The sequence below is a fragment of the Bidens hawaiensis genome, unplaced genomic scaffold (genome assembly GCF_021521415.1).
Source record: "Bidens hawaiensis isolate Kalapana, Puna unplaced genomic scaffold, B.hawaiensis_p1.1 tig00017353_1, whole genome shotgun sequence".
NCBI lineage: Eukaryota > Viridiplantae > Streptophyta > Magnoliopsida > Asterales > Asteraceae > Bidens > Bidens hawaiensis.
In genome coordinates, this window is record NW_027492628.1 from 367603 (window position 1) to 392315 (window position 24713).

Below are 24713 nucleotides of genomic sequence, written 5' to 3' on the forward strand. Positions count from 1 at the left end.
TTTGAATCAGACTTGAAAAACTAAAAATATTCAATATTCAAATCTCAATATTGAACCAATTAGCCATCTCCCTACAATATTATGAACATTTTTTTAAAAAGTTTAGGAAACTATGGTACCTCAATGAAAAAGACGAAAATGTTATTTTTGGACTTCGTAGCTTTCTAGATGGTTAAGAAAATTGTAAGAATAATATGTTTCATAATGATCATAGTCATCTAACAAATGGTAAGATCGAGGGGCGGTCACGATGTTTCGACTAATGCTATAACTATTGGCATGATCATCCTAACAATTTCTTGTAAATGCTTAGAATGATCCATGTTTGAATCTAAGCCTAAATCTAGATCCAGATAAAACCACTCTTTACAAATAACATGTTTCTATTCTTAATAACTGTCATTTATGCATGGTTTCGACTTTTAGTTATGTAACTTCTTTTTTCATCATACGTTACTAAAATACGTAATATACTAATAAATAAACCTTTGTTTCTATGGGTTTCTAAGGCTGATGTATGTGTTTCCTTAATCATAAACGTACAAACAAATCCCCAATTATTAGTTTATTTCTCTTAGATTATCACCAATCTTAATATCTTATGTTGGGACCCGTCAACAGCCATGTAATAAATTCGTTTTAATCTTGTTTTTCCAACGGGCCATGGCAAATGGCGTATGTAATACGGTCACACACTCTAAAGTCAAATGAAAGTAAGGCCCAACACAACACATGTATTGTATTTCTTGGTTAAGCCCTTTAATTTGGATAAATTGTATATATCTTCCCTCAATTATTGCTCATTCTTTTTCTCTTCATCCACCAACTTCTTAAGTTTTCTCATTTTTCAAACGAGAATGATACCCAATTCACTGTGTTACTCATGCAGATGGCTTAGGAACAGTTGATTATATTCATGCAATCCGAACTGAATGATTTATTCGGCAAGCTTCTCGCTTAAACATTTCTTCTTTAAAACATAAATTAACTGATTCTAAACAATCCTATAGCTAGTAACTCTATTTATGCAAAACAATGAAAAGATAAACTAAAATAATAATTAAAATAAGAATTTGAAATTTAAAGTAATAATAAAAGATACTTTTCTTGGTCTTGTATAAGAGAATCATTCATGGATTCCAATTTCATTCTTTGCCATCTCAAACGTCGTACTAATAGTATTTCAAAGAGTTTAATATAATATATATTCTCATTTGTCACAAATCAAACAATGTAGCATTGGAATACTCTAGAACAACTAAAAGGTGTTATTTGTTATGTATGAGTCATGTGTTAGCATAAAAACTAAATGAAGCAAGTTAAAATATTGAGTTGATACGGCAATATGTTTTTTTATATTCTTTTTTTAAAAGTACTGTTAAAATAACTAAAAGTAACAAATAATCAAAGAAAATAACATATTATCATGTCAATTTAACATTTTGACATGCTAACCAAATTTCATGTTATATTGTAATCACATAAGATATAGAGGATAACCAACCATACTTTAAATTAACAAACTAACGTCCATATGATACTATGATGGAAAGACATGTAAATACTAAAATACCTACAAGTTGCTTCAAGAAATGCAACTGTTTCTGGGAGATTCATAAAACAATAGTATATGTTACATAGGTAAGCATAGGATTATCAACAACATATATTCCCACTTATTTATACAACTTTACATGATGATAACTAAGTTCTTCGAGTGTCTCACTAAAGTCGGTAGATATTTTATGTTGCTTTAATTACTCATTTTCATGAGGTGTGTAAATCTTGTATATCTTTTTTGTAATTGTTTTTCTTTTTTTCCCTTTTCTTTTATTTACTTTTTTTTGTTATAAAGGAAACAAACATACATAAACTTAGTGTTTTCTTTCTAGTTTGACTGAAGTTAAATAGTTATGAAAGTATATTATTATAGTTAAAAAAAATTTACCTAAAAAAGATAATCACAAATACTAATCAAAATATTTCAAGTTACTTTAAAAACATAATCACAAAAAGTAATTAATAATTTATATACGTTTTATTTACCTCATTTGATTTTTACCAAAATTAACATTTAAAAGTAATCATACAAGATTGAAACACTTAACAAAAGTTTAAGTAATTTTAAAGAAAAAAGAAACCTTAAGTGACTTTAATTAAATATTTAAAACTTGTGTTATTAACGTATCATTGAGAGAAGTATTCCCTTATATGCGTTATAAAAATCAAAAGCCAAAAGATAACTAAATATATAAAATTACTGAATCAACTAGTATTGCTACAAAAGACCTCCTGGTTGGGCGTGAGTGATCCGTAACGATGGAGAATCGGAAGAACGTCAATTCAAGATCTTTTCAAATTGTTGCACAAAAAGGCAGTTGTTAACGTCATAGCAAGAGGATATTTCTTCATATGACCGGATTCCGTCATGAGAATATGTATTGACTTTTGAGAGATTAAGCACAAGATTATTGATAGTCAAAGTATAGATAATAAGATGTGTTGAATTTTTCTACCAATGTGGCATATACCTGCCAAACCTACAAGATACCATGTCGAAGCTTCTAACCGGCATGCATTATTAATCGATGATAAAGGTTATCCTTGTCACCTACTTGTCAATGTCGGGTCATAATGTAATTTTTTGTCAACTTGAGTTAGTGCTGATATCTAAAGTTCAGGACTCCCGATATATTTCACACGACCCAGACCTCTTGGTTTCGTATACCAAAGTACTGAACCATGGTTCCATGCTCCAGAGTTATTTTGGAGAGCCGAAACTCATGATTCCACGTGACGATTTAGGGGTTAGCCTTCCAAACTGCTTCATGAAGTGACCGTATTATCAATCAAAGTACATAATATGGTTGAAGACAATACTAGAGGGACTAGTTTTGTAGTTTAGCCGTTTATGTTCTACTGAAAGACGAATAGGTCAAGTCTAAGGGGACCAAGTTGTAAATAAAAGCAGCCGCAGCCCTGTTTACTTTGATTCTATTCATTTTTTTTGTTTTTCTTTTTCATTATTATTTTTTGAATGGTAATGATCCATCGCTTTTATTTGGAATATAAATTAAAGGTCAACTCTTTTCTAATCAGCAAACGAATCTTTTAAATGAATTATTGAATAAATTTATTTCGGGATACATTTTTCTTTTGATTATGGGAAAATCTTTACCTAAGGACTAAGGCCAACACTCATAATACTCGTTTGAAGGCATGACAGTGCGGTGAGATAAAACCCGTTCAATTTAAGGATCCAACTAGTGAATGCCGCATACTTATCTGGTCTCCCATTGTGTCACCGAAACTAAATGATGGCGGGCCTGAGTTACATAGAACATAAAATCTCTTTCTTATTACTCTACCACTAGCTTATTAAAGATTAAAAAGTCAACTATCATTTGATTTTTATAATTTACAATAATTGATTAACATTATACTCATTTAAGATGATTTTGGAGATCGTAAAGATCTATTATATATTTTAAAAATTAAGCTATTGATGTCATAATATAATAAATACTTTTGTCTGGTTAATCAAACATGAAATGACACATTGATTAAGACTTTTTATTGTCATCAATAACCATTATTTTTGCCTTTTTTTCTTTTAACTTGTACCCCGAAAAATTGTATTTTTTTCATCGACAAATAACGAAGTATTACTGGGGTTGGTATTCCATTGACAAAAGGCAAAGCCTTGAGGAGCCCGCCATGGAGCCATTTACATCATTACATGTGAAATATATCAACTTCAAAATCAACCTCTAAGTTACTTTCCTTGTTAGTTTCGGTTTTTTAGTGTAATTCCTAAGCATGCATATTACCACATGCCCGTAAAATCAATAATAATTTATTCTATAATGAACTCACACTCCCTTTAAAACCAAAGGATGATGGTGATGAGGATATCAGCATTATCTACTTAAGGCAGCTAAACAATTCAACAAAATCAGTAAAAATTAATTTTAAAGCTTACCAAGATTGCATCCCGTGGATTAAATGGTATTATTACTTTTATACGCATATTGCATACATACAAAAATCAATTGGTTACAATTCTGGATTTATATGTTAGTGAAGACACAGTCACACACTATTTGAATCCCTCATTATTTTAATAACAATAAAAAAATACGAGCATTTGATACAAATGGTTCATAAAATTACTCACATGTTCATACCAACATGCCATACAGTTCCTTATTAGAGTTGTTACTAAGAAGATGTCCATATGGCCGAAACATCAAAGCAAAAATGCTAACAAATCATGGACAAAACAACTATGGTTGATGTTATTGTCGTACCATGCATGTTTCGACCATAGAAGGTAGACAAAGGTTTGAATAGAGTCGAGCAATAGGACTATCGTGTATAATATTACATATATTTAAATAAGCTTATCATCACTCAAAAATGACTAAGTTATTTATAAAAAATCTTTCATAGTCTAAACCAAAGCCTAGCATAATTGGTTGTGTAGACAATGGTTGATGTTTGTAACAACTCGGACTTTTCATAATTAATATATTTATTTAAACCTGACCCGTTTTACGTTCGATAAATTTCACCAATATAATATCGCGCTTATCAAGTAATTATTATTTTATTTGGTATTATAATCATTTAATAAGTTAAAAACAACTTTGAGATGTATTCACTTTTAACCCAAACTAAACTTTAAACCATTTCTGTTTCCCTCTTCATTTTCTAAGGACTAAAGTGCAATTTATATATATTTTAACCCCCCAAATCCGTTTACCCATGAATCAAACCCAAACCTGTGACCCGTTAATGAACCCGCATACCAAATCTTTAACTTGTGCCTTAATTCTCGTTGTTAATTTGGAAATGTCATCAGAGATATTATTCTCCTTGCCCAAATCGGCCTAACCGCATATTTTGATTAAGAAACCAGATCGTTTTTGATTCGTATTGCTTGATAAACAAGTCTGTCCTTAACCCGTTTCTTATTATATGATATAACAAACATTATATTACAATTAAACCTGCATTCACAATCTTTATTCCAGCGAAAACCATAGCCCTAACGCTAATCGTATTATATCTTTCTGTAACGATCATTTACGATACTTATTCAAAAAGATATATTTAATAAGAATATATATAAGCATTAAATGTATTTTTAGTTTAAAATAATTAATTAAAACAAATCTCTTTATATAAATATAAAGTTTTATAAATATTTAATTAAGTATTTTTTTTATGTATTTTATATAATTAAAATCATATTAGTTATGATAAAACATTAATAAGTAAAAGTGATATTAATATAATAAAGTTAAATTATAAATTAAAACAATAAATGTTTTCGTAAGATCATGCTCGATCATAAATTTCTAGTCTCTCTCTAGTTATAGCTTTGTTATACCATCCATATTCATTTCCTCAATTATTCTAACTAGGACATCTTGTCGGTATTTTCTCGAAGGGCTTGATCCATCATCAACATTTTTATCATATTGTTTTTCCCGTTCGCTCGTGTGCTAAGGTGAGTACCACATTCCCCTATTTTACTTGTTTTCCACGTTTTGGGGACATATGCGTAAATATACTTTTCATATATACTTATACACAAAATTGCAACTTTGTCTTATGTGTTAACAACTTACACCTTACTTGTTTATGTGCTTATTTGCTTTGTATGCTTTCGCATTCGGAGAGGTCCAACATAATCTCAGTCTAGTATGATTATACGCCAGTCGTTATAGCCTTGTGCTTCTCGACATCTCAGTTATACTTTATACTTGCTCATTTGTTTATTTTGTTATTCTCATATGACTTGTTGCAGCTACATATTTTTGTTATATATACTATATGTACAACTAAACTGGTGTGTTGCTCACTCAACATGCGTTGTTGACAAAACTTTATTTTATACGCATATGCAGGTTGGTGAAGACTTAGTGAAGAATTAAGCTAGAAGAATATTTTAATCAAGAAATATAAAATTTGTATTGTTGTATGAATTATGTACTTGTTTGTATTTGATTTATTTGATAATTGAATTCAATTAATAGATATTGTCATTTAAATATTTTGCATGATAGTAACCTTGAGAGCTGTGACAATCAGTTCGCGCCCCGGCATTTCCGCCGTAGTTTGGGGTGTGACAATGTTTGGACCGCGTGTTCATATTCTTCTTGTGTTCCTGGAAACCTTCTGTCACGATATGCTGATATCTTGTTCGGATAATACACTCATATCATGATTGGCAAAGACTGTATAACTATAGATATAATATTATGGGAAAAGTCCCTTGAACCGTTGAACGACAAGGCCATATGGCGTTATCTGGAAAATGAGAAGAAATATTGTGTGTTACATTCGTCTTAGTATTTGCAACATATAAATGAGGCAATGAGTTTACCAACACCTAAAAATGTGATTACTACAAAATGCAATTATCCATATGCCATTGCACATTTGCACATGAGCAAATGCAATATTATTAGTAGAGGTGAAGAGGTAGGTCCCAGCAGAGCCCAGTTGGACCCGCAAGACTCACCTTAAACAGGGACGTCTGCGCAGAGACCAACTGGATCCGCAGGACCAACCATGCTCAGAGACGTGACGTCCTTACGCGCAGTACGCAAGCTGGTCCCGCAGGAAATGCCTCCCAATGGTGAAGGACTCCGCCTGTCCCCGCAGCCTCGGATACAAGCCATTAGGGAAGGCCACCCGCGCAGCATGGCTACACGCACAAGGCACTTAGCTCTCGATCATTCAGTGTCACCTGAAGGAATGAGCCAAGCCGGGAGCAATCCCGCACAGAGGCGGGAGGGGGAATACTCCCGCCCAAATAAGCCAGTCCGTATACTAAGGATCTTTTACTGTACCTGACGAGGTATGGGCGAAAGATCTGATCAGAGATACGACAGCTCACTGATACAGTATGGCGAGCAGCATGCTCCTGTACTGTATCACTATTAGCCGCTGCCTACTCACCAACTACTGTCATACCACGTGCGTAGCCGGCAGTTGGTGGAAAGGGAATAGTACACAGCAGGCCTGGTCACTATCAGCCGCTGCCTACCCATCAACTACCAACAGGGCACGTGCGTAGGCAACTGTTGATGAACAGGAACACTGTAGCAGCCGGCCATACCTCCTTGGAAACCTACCTTCGGCTATAAATACCCCAAATGGTATGATCATCTCAACATTACATTATCACATTATCATCATAATATACCTGATATCTGCTCTAGCAATCTCTTAATATACTTTTATATTTAAAGAGCAATCTAGTCTGATTCTCACGCCGGAGGGTGGTCACAAGGAGGAACCCCCCCCCCCCTTCTCAGTGACGAGCTCACGGTGTCTGTTTTGCAGGTTATCAGAAGAACCATCTTCCAAGGGTCTAACCCCTCGTGGGAAACAGCTATCCAACCCCCAGGTTACCAGTAATCTGTCAGGGGTCCGGTTAGTGTTTCTTCATTGGCGCCATCCGTTCATAAAGCTAGAACTACAATTTTCTCCAGTTTTTTCAAACTTCTACAAAGATGGTTAGAGAAATTCCGGTAACCACAACCCCAGCTACTGGGATGAACACCGGCAACACAGTTTTTACGAACACTACCCCGGCTACCGAAGCCGGGGCAAGTGAAGTAAATTTTACGAACACTACCCCACTTACCAAAGCTGGGGCAAGTGCAGTAAATGATCGCCTACTGGGATCCACCGATACCCAGTTTGAGAAACGAAGACTCCCCCGCCAGACTCTCGATGAAGTTAAGGCATGGGCGGAGGCACGACAAAAGGAATTCCAGGCTGAGTTGGACGAACGCTTGCGTTCCGTGCAACAGGCCGACGAATTCGAGTACTGGGAGGATGACTCGGAGGAATCCGACTCCGACGCGAACCCTCGCCATAGGGCAAAAGGGAAGCGTAAGGAAACGGAATCCCAACCGAAAAGGCATTTTGGACAAGCCTTCAAACCAAAAAGCACAGGTGGAAGTCCACGAGACTTCTCTAAAACGTTCAGACCAAACGTTGCAAAGGCAGGAACGTCCAAATTTGCAAGGGACATTGCTGAAGCAATCGCCCCAAAGAGTGCCAAACAAATGCCCAACATAGGCACATATGACGGTATATCTGATCCAGACGATCATTTGAACAGGTTCATAGCAGGGGCAACCGTCAGCAATTGGACGGAACCCACGTGGTGTTACATGTTCCAATGACGCTGGTTGGGGCTGCTAGAGCATGGTTCGATCGTCTACCGGTCAACCACATCTACGACTGGGCAGACTTCCAACAGAAGTTTAGCCAACACTTCAGCCAGCAACGAAAGTATACCGAGGAGCAATGGACAATCCTCAAATGCATACGAGAAGAAGATGAATCTCTGCCAAACTTCATCACTCGCTTCAACTCAAAGAAGCTAAGTTTGGGCAATATCAGCGAAGATCTTGTTCGCGCTGCCTTCATCCAGGGCGCACATGACCCAGAGCTCATCCGCACCCTAACGGGTAAAGATGGCATGCCATCCACATGGGATGGCATCATGACAGCAGCAAAACGCTATGCGGAAACAGAGAAGCAACTGGGTAGAGATCTCCCACAGAGCACAAACCTCTACACCCAGAGGACGAGAGAAGACAACGTCCTCACCGCCCGACTAAATAAAAAACGAAAGCTAGGCATTTGGCAGTCAAGGGTAAACTTTGACACCTCATCCGGCTTGCAACATCGGTTGGGCGGAAGGGATAATGTACAGTCGCACCGGAACTCCAGATGGACGCCACTCACCAAAAGCGTCACTGAGATATTCGCCACTGAAGAGCTCCCATGGCCAAAGCCTCCAATAATCCGACATCGTCACGATGCTGATCGGAGCAAATACTGTGACTTTCACAAGACAAAGGGCCACAACACTGAAGAATGCATAGATGTAAAAGATATGGTCGAAGCATTTGTCAGAGATGGGACGCTCGCGCACCTCGTGGCGTAATAAAGGCTGAGCAGGCGAGTGCGTATAGAACCCCAGCTGGGGAAAACACGAATCAATTCCAGCTTCAAAATCGAGACTACATGCTGCGTAAAGAACGAGATCCCGAACCAGGTGCGTATCGGCTCGATGACACTCCCATCCCAACATGGAAGGGAGCTCATTTACACAGTCTGCATGTAAATCAATTCCAATTTGTAAAGAAAAGGCCAAGAGCCACTTCTAATGGAAATGATTCTCTTTAAGAACACCGAAGCTGATGATTTTACATTTATACTTTTCTGAACTAATATGCCGGTTTTCACCGCATAATTACGTCGTCATTGCATGGGAAGGCGGTCCTACCCGCACGAACCCAGCAACGTGACAAACCTTCACGCAGGTCAGTTGAAGGGGAAAAAGTTCAGCACCCAAAAATGAAAGTGCCGGTCTATCCGCATGAATCATTAAGGAAACTGAATAATAACCTATCAACAAACGCGCGTCGAACGGTTAAACTATCCAACACTGGTGACAGCATTCACATTACGTGAAGTCGTTGCGTGGGAAGGCGGTCTTACCCGCACGAACCCAATAACGTGGCAAACCTTCACGCAGGTCAGTTGAAGGAGAAGAGTTCAATTATCCCATTAAATGAAAGTGCCGGTCTATCCGCATGAATCATGAAAGGAAAATGAACACTAACCTATCGACAACCGCGCGTCGAACGGTTCAAAACAAAATTCTTAAAAAAGATGAGAAAAACCTACACGCAGGTCAGATATGGGTAAAGTTTTGCCATCCTACTAAGTGCAAGTGACGGTTCTACCCGCACAATCACGAAAGAGGAAGCAAAACTTCACACCTATCAACCACGTTCAAAGGTTAACTTATCCTCAAAAGATGTGGAAAACCTACACGCAGGTCAGATATGGGTAAAGTTTTGCCATCCTAAGTGCAAGTGACGGTTCTACCCGCACAATCACGAAAGAGGAAGCAAAACTTCACACCTACTATCAACCACGTTCAAAGGTTAACTTATCCTAAAAAGATGAGGAAAACCTACACGCAGGTCAGATATGGGTAAAGTTTTGCCATCCTACTAAGTGCAAGTGACGGTTCTACCCGCACAATCACGAAAGAGGAAGCAAAACTTCACACCTACTATCAACCACGTTCAAAGGTTAACTTATCCTCAAAAGATGAGGAAAACCTACACGCAGGTCAGATATGGGTAAAGTTTTGCCATCCTACTAAGTGCAAGTGACGGTTCTATCCGCACAATCACGAAAGAGGAAGCGAAACTTTAACCCATTATCAACCACGTTCAAAGGTTAACTTATTCTAAACACTTGGAAAATTGCTAATTTAAACTAAGTATGCAAGTCATAAGTTTATAAAGCAAGGAACCCAAGGAAGGAAATAACAATCTTAGCAAAAAGATTAATATTTCAAGAATATATTACAAGAATGGCCGGGTAACTACCCGCCTAAAAAAAAATAAAAATAAAAAAATAAAACTATACAAGTCTATCTTAGCAATGGGAAGGGATCTTCAGGATCAAGCTTCAGGGCCGCTTCCACTTGGACCCGCTCCGTCAGAAGAACGGGGTGGTTCGAGGAACGCTTTGAGGACAGCTAACCCATCATCAGCAGCAGCTACTTCGTCCACCTTCTCCACCACTGGATGCGGGAAGGCGGCGTATTGGTTCAATACTTGGTCATAAATGGCTTCGGTATCCACATCGAACAAAGGGAAGTTGGAAGGCGGGACGCCTTTCTCAACAAACCCTAGACCAAGCAGGAAGCCGGCCTTTTCCCCATCCTCATGAGAAGCGTTGAGGGCTGCGGTCATAGCATCATCGTAAGAGGTCTCTGAAAAGACCCGACGCACAACCTACAAAGAAAACACAAGTATTAGAACCTTTTCTTACAAAAGAAAAGCGTGAAGATAAAACTAAACATACCTGAGGCAACGCTTCTCGAAGAAGCCATTGGAGGGCAGCTTGAGCTTCGTTATGGGCGCGTTCGGCTTCGCTCTTGTTAAGGTTGGCAAGTAAAACTTCCTTTGCGGCAGCCTCTTCGACGCCCTTAAGTTTCCGCTCGGTGTGGTCAAGCACCCCCCTCTGGTCCAGGATTTCCTGGAGTTTCTTGGCATCTTCCATTGCCAAGGCATCATGAGCGCGTTGGAGAGCCTCTAATTTGGCCTTGAGCTCCTCATTCTCCACACGCAAAGGCTCAGCAACGGCTTCAGCCTTTGCAGCCCTCTCGGTTGCGTTTCGCGCAGTCTCCCTGGCCAGCCGAAGCTGTTCATTCACAGCTTGGGCAGCCTTGGAGCGGGCCTCGAGTCGCGCCTGAACTTCAACCTCGAGGGCCTTGAAGGCCTTCTCCTTGTCGGCGGCAGCTGCCGCCAGCTGTTGGTTCTCCTCCCGGAGAGCACGCGCCTCAGATACGTCCTTGGCGCGAGCTGCTTTCAACTTGTCGTTTTCACGACAAAGCAGCTCGACGCGCGGCTGCATCCGGGCTTGGAGAACCCGAAGCTCATTGGTTAGCCTACCCTCCTGGTAGCTAGCCATGGCTTCCCCCAACGCACCATGAGGAGCAGCGTGGCGAGCCCAGTCCACGCACTCCACAGGGGTACGAAGGGTTGTTCCTCGGCGTATGTTCCATCGCGGAACATACACTTCATTGGAATCCGACACTGCAAAAGAAACAAAGGCAGTAAGGAAAAGATGATAAAAAACATAAGGGAAAAAGAAAGGAACCCTACGCACCTGTAGGGTCAATGACAGGCCGATAGCCGCCAAACCCATCACCTGAACCTAAAGGAAATCCATCCAACAGGTCAGGCAGACGGGAAGGGGGCAAAGATCGGCGGGAAGCCCTGCGCGTACCTGATGGTCCGGCCGTAGGTGCCGGTGGCGCGGGCATGGTGGCAGCCGCCGTGGTCGCCGTTGAGGTCGCCGCCTCCTCAGCAGCAGCAGTAACCGCCGGCTCCGTGAAGGATGCGGTAAAAATCGCACTCACGGCCGGCGGTGACGTCATCTCGGCAGGAACAGTTGGCTCAAAGGAACGAGCAACTGGACCAGCGGATGCAGGTGCAGGCACCTGGGTCGACGCCTCAGGAAGGCTGACCGAGCCTACCGTCATTGGCGGGGAGGTACTCCCCTGCGCTTCACCCCGGAATGCGTCAACATCCACACCTGCACAAAGAAGAAAGTGTTAAATTTATGAAGTAATAAATCTGCAAAGACATTATGATTGTACTTACGGGTTTTCTTGACCCTGAACGTACGGACGGGCGGGGAGGAACCCGATGGAGCCGGCCTCTTGGTACCGGTCACCGTCGTCTTCGTTGGTTCTCCGGAGGTAACGGTCGTAGCCTCCGGAACAGTGGTCTTCTCACCACCGGGCTTCCCCGCCACCTCTTCACTATCTGACTCCGAGTCAGATAGAACCACCGGACCAGCCGTGGAGGCCTTTTCCTTCCCTTTCCCGCCGGCAGCAGCTTTCTTCTTACGCACCAATGGAGGAGCATCTGAGGATTCCTCAGAAGAAGACAGGTCAAGAATTCCAACAGCGGGTACAGCATTAAGGGGTTGAGGAAAGAATATCGCCTTACCTGGCCGCCGGTGGCTCAGGATCTCGTGGCCCAGCGGATAGACCTCCACAAAACGATCCGCCGTTTGCTCCAGGATGGGCAACTCGCCCTCGTCCAGAGCACGAGTACCCATCCGCGCGGGACCGTCGGTTTCCCGCGGGAACAGAAGCGACTCCAAATTATTTCCCTCTGAAAGAAAAGAAACAGTTAGAAGACAAACTTGTATCAAAAAGAAAGACAAGACATACCATAGGGAATAGAGTTCAAACCGTATTCGAGAAGGATGGGAACCTGAGACGCATCCTTCCACACCCGGCTCATCCCTAACATGACCATCCCGGACTCCGCAAACCGGTAAACCGGAGATTGGATCCGGGATATCTTCGAAAACCATTCCGCCTCCTGGTAGTTGGGGGCGTGAAGGCTCGGTATCGCTTGGCCATTTTTAAACTTCATGGCAAGGGGGATGGCGCGGGCAGAAATGTAGAAGAATTCCTGCTTCCACGCGCGAAGACTGCTCTCGGTGTCGCAAATCTTCAGACCCTTAATACGGGTCGTCAAGGTGTACCACCCTTGGATGCACCTCCAGGTATAGAAGGTCATCAGGCGGTCCACATGGGGCTCGATGCCCAAAATCCGGCACACCCACTCAAAATGGCGAATCTTGGCGATCGCCATGGGGTGCAGCTCGGTCAAATGAACACCGTGCCTCTCGAGGACACGGTAAACAAATTTTGTCAACGGGAATCTAAGATTCCCATAGACAAAAAATGCAGCATAAACCCCGATCTTGCCTCTGGAGGCATCATACACGGTCTGGTGGGATTCAGGAAACTCAGGCTCGAGATGATCGAGCATGAACTTCCTGACAACATACCGGTACTGATCGCCGGGCAGAGCACACTGGCACTCGCCAGCAGTACCCCTGTCGTCAGATATAGCTTCAGCATCACGAGAAGACATCTTGCAGAGAAAGAAGAGAACGATTTCGAGAGAATGCTCGATTGAATAAAGGAGTATTCGCCGGAAATCGCCTTAAAGATGAAGAGAAGTGAAAAGTGTGAATTGCAAATAACCCTCTACCCCTTTATATAGTAATCGCAATTAATGCGGTGAATTTAATGCGGAGGAGAGAGAAATCGAATGTGCAATGAAACTATGACACGTGGCAAAAAGCAAGCTGGCAACAGCTGTTGAAAGGACGTGTGCCAGTAATTTCGCGGCCACGCGCCCGAAAAATCGCGCCCACGCGCCTGAAAAAGCGACTGGAATGACCATGTTCTGTCACGTCACCATAACTTCCTGCACGTCCTGACACAGTCAGAAGAAACCGTCGCACGACGTTTCAGAGGTTTGGACTGTTCTGATCTTTTCACCAACTCTTCGAATTTCAAAATTCAAAATTCGAAAATATTAAAAAGTAAGCGGGAAAATACCCCTTTACCCCTTGGCAAACAAGTAACCGTAAGACGGATGCGGGTACAGTGTAAAGGCAAAACCCTTCACATACCTAGCACCCGCAGGGAATTGAAGCCAAATAAACCTTGGCAAACAAGTAACCGTAAGACGGATGCGGGTACAGTGTAAAGGCAAAACCCTTCACATACCTAGCACCCGCAGGGAATTGAAGCCAAATAAACCTTGGCAAACAAGTAACCGTAAGACGGATGCGGGTACAGTGTAAAGGCAAAACCCTTCACATACCTAGCACCCGCAGGGAATTGAAGCCAAATAAACCTTGGCAAACAAGTAACCGTAAGACGGATGCGGGTACAGTGTAAAGGCAAAACCCTTCACATACCTAGCACCCGCAGGGAATTGAAGCCAAATAAACCTTGGCAAACAAGTAACCGTAAGACGGATGCGGGTACAGTGTAAAGGCAAAACCCTTCACATACCTAGCACCCGCAGGGAATTGAAGCCAAGTACCTCGGCAACCAAGTAACTATAAGACGGCTGCGGGTACAGTGTTCAGGCAAAACCCTTCACATACCTAGCACCCGCAGGGAATTGACGCCAGGAATACCTTGGAAGTAAAGTAACCGTAAGACGAGCGCAGGTACAGTGTTAAGGCAAAACCCTTCACATACCTAGCGCTCCGCTGGGAATTGAAACCAAGAAGGATCTTCTGGGCAATGCTTGCGGAAACGGAAATAACATCCCCGCATAGCGGGAACGTCGAGAACTACGTTGTTTGAAGCTCCAGGATGGAATTGGTGGTCTTAACATAATTGATCACTATGTTCAAAACTACCAAAACCTCATGGAAAATCCATACAACTGGGACTCAATGCTCCTGACTTGCGAGGAGGTTACAGACCTACCCGCATCATACCCAAAGACCAAGCAGGAAACTCGGGCATTTCTGCAAGTGACAAGGACTTCCGCGGAAAGAATCCCCATGGAAAACCTTACAAAACCCTTTTCAAAACCCTTTGCTCAAGTCCAAAAGTTCACCTCACTTTATTAAACACTCAGGAGAAGAACATTGGACTGGGGGGACTTGAAGAGGTAGGTCCCAGCAGAGCCCAGTTGGACCCGCAAGACTCACCTTAAACAGGGACGTCTGCGCAGAGACCAACTGGATCCGCAGGACCAACCATGCTCAGAGACGTGACGTCCTTACGCGCAGTACGCAAGCTGGTCCCGCAGGAAATGCCTCCCAATGGTGAAGGACTCCGCCTGTCCCCGCAGCCTCGGATACAAGCCATTAGGGAAGGCCACCCGCGCAGCATGGCTACACGCACAAGGCACTTAGCTCTCGATCATTCAGTGTCACCTGAAGGAATGAGCCAAGCCGGGAGCAATCCCGCACAGAGGCGGGAGGGGGAATACTCCCGCCCAAATAAGCCAGTCCGTATACTGAAGGATCTTTTACTGTACCTGACGAGGTATGGGCGAAAGATCTGATCAGAGATACGACAGCTCACTGATACAGTATGGCGAGCAGCATGCTCCTGTACTGTATCACTATTAGCCGCTGCCTACTCACCAACTACTGTCATACCACGTGCGTAGCCGGCAGTTGGTGGAAAGGGAATAGTACACAGCAGGCCTGGTCACTATCAGCCGCTGCCTACCCATCAACTACCAACAGGGCACGTGCGTAGGCAACTGTTGATGAACAGGAACACTGTAGCAGCCGGCCATACCTCCTTGGAAACCTACATTCGGCTATAAATACCCCAAATGGTATGATCATCTCAACATTACATTATCACATTATCATCATAATATACCTGATATCTGCTCTAGCAATCTCTTAATATACTTTTATATTTAAAGAGCAATCTAGTCTGATTCTCACGCCGGAGGGTGGTCACAAGGAGGAACCCCCCCCCCCTTCTCAGTGACGAGCTCACGGTGTCTGTTTTGCAGGTTATCAGAAGAACCATCTTCCAAGGGTCTAACCCCTCGTGGGAAACAGCTATCCAACCCCCAGGTTACCAGTAATCTGTCAGGGGTCCGGTTAGTGTTTCTTCAAGAGGTAAGCAAACATCGAGTTGGTTCAGTTTTACTATAAACGAAACAGATTGTTGTGTATTCAAATTAACACAACGAAAGAGAGAACGAATTATGCAATAACTATTGTGATACGATTGATTCAATAGAACGATTACAATGAGAAATCAAACAATGACAAAGAAGGAGATGAGAAATAGATTCAAAGAAAGAGAGATGAGAAGACTAGAGACAACCATTTTCTAACATTTTTCATAAACCTTTACTTTCCTTCACTTTAGTCTTTATATGCGATGAGGGTTCATCAATCCCGCAGGCTTGTTCACTCGTTGGGCTTTCTTGGATTGGGCCGTCCAATTGGTCCATCACATTCATAACACAGATAACCAAAATTGGAGTTTGGTTATTTCGGTTAGTATGTCGGTTTTCGGCTCGGTTCGGTTAATAACCAAATCATAACTTGAGCTAAAATTTTATACTTAACATTACAAGCCAACCAACTTTTTACTTACAAATACATGAAATAGAGGTATAAAAGCTAGGAATGTACGCAAATATAAATGGTTCGGTTCAGTTTAGGTTAATTCGGGTAACGAGGGCACACAAACAAAACTGATAACCATTTTCGGTTAATTTAGTTTTCGGTTAGATATGCAGCCATCTACAGGCCGTTGAGCTTGAGCACAGCTTATTTTAACAATCAATTTCATCAAACAATAACTTCATCACAAAACTGGAGTTGATTTCAATTTTCAACAATTTGATCTCAGAATTGACCTTGCGTATTACTGACCAACCGTGTTTGTTATTTGTGGTAGCCCAACCCAAATGATAACGGTAACGGGCCGGCCCAATGTAATTTTATACTCAAGTTAACCTTTTTATCCTTCAAATTAAGTAACACAGATTGTAATTAAATATTTGATTATTACCAAAGGGCATGGTCGAAGGTGTGTGCACGGATCGGTTTGGGTCAGTTTTAGGTTAAAATTGAATAAAAAACCAAGTCTTTGGTTTTGAATTTTGAAAGCTGTTTGGCTTCGGTTTTGCCATCCGTGTTTGTCATGCTCTGTTTTTTTAGTTCATACACACCCCTACCAAAGGGCTTCTAGCTTCGTGGCATTTAGGTATGTACCAAGATAGTGATGTTTTCTCACGAAGTGGTAAAGAGCTTTAGTTTCATGATGGGCAAAAGTGTAAATCTATGTGTACAATTAGTAGGTGTGTGTGGGCTGACATCTAGTACACAACATAATATATTATAGATGAGAAAAGAGTCAAACACGTAATCAAGTCTAGTCGTCTAGACCATGTTTACTCATAATCACATCGATTCATTTGCGTTGTACAAATAGACCATACTTGCAACATAAGTCTCACTAGTGACAAAAGTTAAGTAATTAATTATACCAAACATATCATAATACACTCTTCTTAAGCACAATCAATTCATAAACTCTTTGGTCTTGTTTTTTTATAATTAGACGTAAAGGTATTCAGAGTCCACCCCGCTCACCAGTTTGGGACGAGGGTCCACGTTGGACAAATTCTAGGATCGAGGTGAAGGCCTGGAAGGCTTGCGGTGCGGGAACACTACCCTCACCATGCGGGACTTGCAACTTTTTTTTTTTTCATAAAGTGGATTCCCCGTGTCCACTCCGAATACCCTAACAAATGATTAATTTTCTAGAACAGGCATGACTTGTAACATAAGATAATAACTTTCTTTCACTTTCAATATACCTGTCTTTTCTTCATTCTTATCATGGATATCTTTTTATCTTATCACTATCAGCATATCCCCTAATATCAATTCATCATTATGAAACCTTCTTCATCTTTATTTATTCTCTTTATGTCATATTCTAGGTAGGCAAATCATGTGAGAGTAGCCAACATAAAGCATTCTATCATCGGCGTTTGTTGTCTCCGCCCACAATAAACAATATTTTACGTATGTGGCTAATGGCGTATGTATTTAATCGGATATTACAACTATGTATCGATCTATACTGTAAGCTTTAAAAATCCAGTTCGCACGTACATGTCCAATTGTACAAACATAACATGCTCAATGTATGATTGTTGCATCGAGTAGTCGAGGTTGACTAGGTACTTGGTGATATGACGTAACGCATTCTAGCGGGAAACGATACTTTAACCCAACAAAATCCAGTATTTTATCTATCATATATCTAAATACACAATCGAAAATAGCTTATTTGCCCTCTCAAATAGCAAATTCAAAATGTCTTAGAATTTAAAAAGATTAACTTCACTATTTTTGTTTTCCTTTTCATATTTAACACATATTATTTTGAAGGAAAAAAAACAAAATATGCAACTATATTATGTGCTACAAGAAAGTTATTATTGGGAAAACATTTGGTCCAACCAATTTTATTATTTGGGAATATAAATAATCTTGTTCCTAGTAACACTTAGAATTGGTCTTTCTACAACAGGGATCCATATGATATGATTTAGGATGGTGGAAACCACTTTACCATATGTTATTCATACCCTCTTTATAGGGTGTATGTATAGATATGGTGTGTGTTAAGAGGGTGTGTGAATAACCAAAAAGGGTGAATGAATAATCATTGCCTGTTTGATAATGTAAACAAGAAGTATGGGTCCAACTTTTTTAATGTAAACAAGAAGTATGGGTCCAACTTTTTTAGCAACTTCAATGGTACATGTTTTCCGGTACGATTCTTCTACTTTTCTTAGATATTTTCATTGCAGGGTGCGAATAAATATATAGCTTCATTTAACTTTGATTCTGATTTTCATCAATGTATTTCTAATTCGCTTACAGCCTAAATCATAATTTGTGTTCATCTTAACCGAAGTTGCCTGTCTTAATAACTAACCCCTTCTCACAATTTTATAATGCGGCTTATGAAATTAACCCTACTATAGTTAACGGCTTAACGCTACATTAGGCCATGGGCATACGCATTCAAGCCTTTTAACTTCAAGTATGTATTACATCACTTACTTTACCTATTTTCACTCCACCTCACCCTAATAAAACAGGTTTAACTTAGCTTAACACCCCCACCGCTTAATTTACTTTTAAAACAATTATTAAATTATTGTGTGTAAGTGTATAGTATTTAAAACCCTTTTAACACTTTAATCCATCTTACATTTATTGTCATTGACTCATGAAAGGAATGATGTCTCACTCGTTAACCTTGTCAAATCAACCTTAATGCATTAGGCATTAAGGTATACCCGCAACCTTCTTTTAAATATATATCAATGGTCGGCAACACATAACAACTTTTTGATTATTTTTATGTTTTCCTTTCTTGCTCTGATTATGTAAACTCTTTGTTTTAGTTTTGTTACCGAACAATTCACGTTAACTCGATGCTACAACGTCTGAGTTTTACCAACCAAATTAACATCATTTTATATATATATTTTTATCATAAGTTGCACGAGTGTTTTTCTTTATTTCCTACACTATAACGAATGTAGCCAAAACCGACCAAATTCACGTTGACTCGCCGCCACAACGTCCAAATCTTACCGACTAAATATACGCCATTTTAATCATATTTTCTTTATTTGTATAACTTATACGAGTATGTTGATCGTTTACTAATTCAATTTTTGAGTTTAGGACCAAAATCGTAATATCAACTTACCCTCCTTAAGTCCTTAGACCTACCATAGTTTTGTTATTGGTGGGATATATTGAGTACGATGATGATGATATATAACCGCTTAATATTATATTATATGATATTTTTTTAACGTAACTTTAGTGAAACCTACACACTACATACATGTTTTACGATAATGGCGATCCGTTTCTTTACGTGACCAATATCACCACCCACCCAAAGTAAACACACTCACCGATTTAATCTTCCTTCATCTTCATCACTTTATTTTCTTCCATTATATCATAACTTTTTATTTTTTAATTAATTTTTAATTCCATGGGTAACGTCGGTAGTAACACCTCCACCGGCCACCGCCGGAGACACGCCGCCGATCAAAGTCCTACACCGCCACCAACCGTTACGTATTCGCCGCAGCCTCACCTTATTACGAGTACCCGCCACCGACGCCTGGTGGGGCACCGTTGGCCGTGCAGGCGTGTGTCGGCGGGAGGTACCCTTGTGGGCCCGTGATGCATACTCCGATGCCGTATGTTGATCATCAGAAGGGGTGACTATAAGGAATGATGTTAATGTTAAGAAGGAGAGTTTGAAGGTTGAAGTTGATGGTGAAAACCCAGGGAAATTTGTTGTTGAGTTTACTTATGATGCTAATGTTGCTGGCAGGTAAATTATATAATTTGTTTAGTGTAATGGGTATGATTGATAATTCTATAATATAGAAATTTGTTGTAGTATGTTGGTAACTATGAAACATGTCTAAGACCAAGCCATGGTCGAATATTTTGATTCAAAACGTCGGGGCACACCGCTCCAGAGTTTTGGGGTTTTTTTTTGCTCCAAAAACTCTCCCAACAGAGCGTTGTGGACATTGTCCACTACGCACGGCTTAATAACATGTTTGGCTAAAGAACCATTGTCCACGCATCATTGACAAGCAAGAGCAAAGATGATCGTATGGGGCCGTATGATGTGGTTTTCCCCAAATCATACGGCCCGTATGATGTGCTTGGCTAAAAGGCTATAGAGTTGCACAAAAACCTGTTCCTCGAACCTAACCATAACTGGTTTGGACTCGATATGATAGAAACTGGTTCCGACCCGACTGAACATGTATGTTCCGAACCAGTTCATAAATTGAAACCGGTTAACCCGAACCAGCCCGGCCAAAAGCCGGTCAAACCTAGTCAAAAACCTAAACTGGTTTTGACTTTATGTTGACCAGCGTGAATTAGGTTTGACTTTGGAACCATTTTGTGCACCTCTGCTTGGCTGATACAGAAATGACTTATGTAATTATGGACAAACTCATACAACCCATGTGACCAGTTTCGCCATATCATACGGCCCATATGATGTTATTTGATAGTCTTTGGTCTGCAGACTTGATTTGACATCATACGGGCCGTATGATGTGACACACACTGGTGTACAGTTTTTGAGGTGGTATCTTTTTAGCATCACCCCTAACTTCAGATTTAATGTTTTCGTGTTATAATATTGGCAGCATTACTCTATATTTCTTTGCAAAAGAAGGTGAAGACTGCAACATGACTCCAACAAAAGACAACACGCTTCCACCGATTACAGTAACCTTCCAACAAGGTTTGGGACAAAAATTCAGACAAGAATCCGGGACCAGTATAAACCTCTCAACCTTTGACGAATCCGAGCTTACAAAAGTCAGTGAAACCGGGGTGTATCCTCTAGCAATCAAAGCAGAAGCAACACCATACACATCAGAAGACGGGACCGCAAACTCTAAATCCACTAATTCCCAAATAACACAAGCGGTGTTAGAGTAGTGAAACAAATTTTACGAGTAAATGGTATGATGTATGAATTACAAGAGATTTATGGAATTGGTAATTCAGTAGATGGGGATGATTTTGATAGTAATGATCCGGGTAAAGAATGCGTTATATGTTTATCAGAACCGCGTGACACTACAGTTTTACCGTGTCGTCACATGGTAGTACTAATTTTAATAATATCATTTTATCTATGTTTTATATGTTAGGATGTAAGATCTGTTAATGATATTAATTTGGTTTTGTTTGGTTATAGTGTTTGTGTAGTGGATGTGCTAAGGTGTTGAGGTTCCAGACGAACCGATGTCCAATATGCAGGCAGCCGGTGGAGAGGCTTTTGGAAATCAAGGTGAGCAGTGAAAGTGGAGGTGAAGATTGAAGATAAATAGATAATCATGTATAGATCATACTTATGTTAAAATGTTTGTTTTGTTTATGAAATATGTTTGTATGTTTTGAGTGGTTCAAGTATATTGTTTTTAACACTTCACGAAATGCCTCTCTAGATTTATGTATATCATGAAATGCCTCTTAAAATAAAACTCGGGCTCTAGCTAATCAAAGATTAACTTTTAGAATGAAAGAGTTAAAGAGACAAAAACAGGCGGACCAAAACCGTAATTTACTCAAATAAAATGATCATATGTTTTTTACATATTTAGTCATCCGTCAATATGTTTAACTCATTACAAACACTATAGAATTTGTACACGTATAAACCACTTACAACTTTATTACAATACATCTACAACTTGTGAGTATGTTTTTAGCATTAAGTTGTCAACTCATTTTATTCATTCATATAAACAAGTTTTTATTTTCTTGGATGACTTTTTATTCTACTTATTTTTGTCAATCATGGGATTTGAACTCTTACATGCTCTAAAACGTATAAATCTTTAATACCACAAGGACAAAAGCCTTTGGTAGATAAACAATTAAATAGATAATATTCAAGATACTTATTTTTTAGAGGTGTTATGTTAATTAACTTGGATAGGATACAAATAAATATGTGTGTATACTTATTTATTTCTGAGTATACATAAATATGGGAAAGTTAACGTGCGTACAAACTAAAAAACTGTACTAAACATGCGAATCTAATAGTTTAATTATATATATAAGTGGTGTAATTATGTAATTACATCGTAGTGTAATTACACTACTTGATTATCACAGTTAGTATGTTAATTTAATTTGTATTCGATTGAAACCATACATAAATATTCGTATCAAATAACCTGCGGGAGTCCTCTTTCGGGTTTTTAATATGATTTGGCCATTCATAAAAAAAATAATTAATGTCTAAGCGAAGGTCTCACTATAATTGCCAAATGTTATGAGAGGTAATTATTACGTCATCTAACGATATAATGATGTCTTTATGTGTTTATTTATAAGATTTTGAAAGAATTAAAATAAAGAAAACGAGTTCCCAACACGAATGAATAATAGTTGGACCATTGACATCCACTCACCATTAATTCCCATCATGTTATCAAGAACTCATTGCTTTATATTGTGGAAATGGAACTAAAACATTCATTTCTTGAGTGCGACAAAAATCAAAATAATCAAGATTTGATATATGTATACACACACTAACAAATGTTCACGCACGTTGTGATGGATATTATTGTAACGATTATCATTATATATTTAGCATGCAACCTTAGACATTCACATTAATATATGTACAAAAGCAGCCATCAATAGTTAAAGTACAAACCACTGAGTTTGTTTACAAAGTCAGTGGTTCTTCCTTATCGATTATCAAGTTTTGTTTTTATCGATTCTTGTTAAGCTTTTGATCCGATTTGGCTCTGACTGATTCGTGCATACTCTTTTGTTTTTGTTTTCTTTTTTGATTCGAAGTTTCTAGATTGCTGATTTGAATTGTTCGTTTTGGTTTATGGATTATGATGATTGATATGGATGGTACATTCTAATTTTGGATTTCTAGATCAATCAGCTACAAAGATTAAACTAGGAATGAGCTCGGTACGTACCAATATTCACCATTACCAATCTCAAACTTTTCAAAAAGTTGATACCGATAACAAAAATACTCGGTTCGATACCATAGGCAAAAATTCGATAAATACGGGTACCTGTATCAATCCCGATTTTCTTAAAAACTCGGTACCGGTTTGATACCGAGTACCATTTTCTCATCCCAAAATTAATTAAACTACAGCAATGCTAGTTTTTATGATTTTATAAAGTTTTTATGACTTGCAGTCTTGCACATGTAAGCATTCTAACTAGTCATTGCCTTCGGTATTTTAAAATTTGTTACAATTTAGGAAAAACAAATTAACCGTAAAATTTGACTCATAAAATCAAAGTCAATAATATTAGTATAACTACCGATAAATATAGTAAATTTATAAACCAAACTTAAATATAATCTTTAAACTTCTTATGGATAAGTCCATGTGACAGGACCTCTCAAAATTTGAAACATGTCATGTGATGTAAAAGGTATGGGACCATATATTGTAAGTTATACACATACACACACGTATGCGTGCAGTTGTACACAAATGTATATTTTAAGAATAAAACAAGTATAAAGAACTAAAGGTCACTGTAGGAAAATACAAGTATCAAGTTAAAAGAGACTATAGAACCCTTGTGATATTTAGTACAACAAGGTGTAACTTGTTTTAAACTAGAAACATGACAAAATCGACCCAAAGTTTAATTTTTACTAGTTTGTATTAGAGTCATCCCCACTAGTGACTACGAGTCCATCCAAATCAAGTTTCTTGTTTGTTTCCTAAACTTCTTAAGAACTAAAACTTACAATCTTTAAATCTTAAGTTTTCAATAATAAATCTAAAGTAATTATCGCCACTTCATTGCAAATTAAAAAGTAAGAACTTATCTTTTAAATAAACAGACTAAAATATTTTTTTTTTTTTCAAAACTGAATTTTATTAACATTTAACACAAACCAAATTACATCTGGATAATGGGCAAGCGAGCAACAAGCTGCGCCGCTATCCCCTTTTGGATCGCAAAGTCTATTCTACTAAATATAAAACCTTGGTTCCTCGGGCTCTGCGAGTCACTGTGGACCACCTTCTGCACCCGCTTCAATTTAAGAACTACAACTTTTAATTTATTTTTTTATTTTTTATTTTAATTTAACAGAAAAAATAATTGATGTTAGATAGTTAGATTTAAGAATCAACAAATTACAATTACAATGTGCCTTAGGCAAAAATAGAAAA

At 39.3% G+C, this 24713-nt stretch overlaps 1 pseudogene across 1 annotated transcript; it reads left to right on the forward strand.

Moving 5' to 3' along the window:
• The first annotated feature begins 19978 nt into the window (after window positions 1-19978).
• On the forward strand, window positions 19979-21925 carry LOC143553704 (putative E3 ubiquitin-protein ligase LOG2; annotated as a pseudogene). Its single transcript, XR_013138879.1, has 4 exons — window positions 19979-19991; window positions 20078-20326; window positions 21168-21632; window positions 21728-21925. The product of XR_013138879.1 is annotated as a putative E3 ubiquitin-protein ligase LOG2 (transcript).
• The last annotated feature ends 2788 nt before the right edge of the window (window positions 21926-24713 follow it).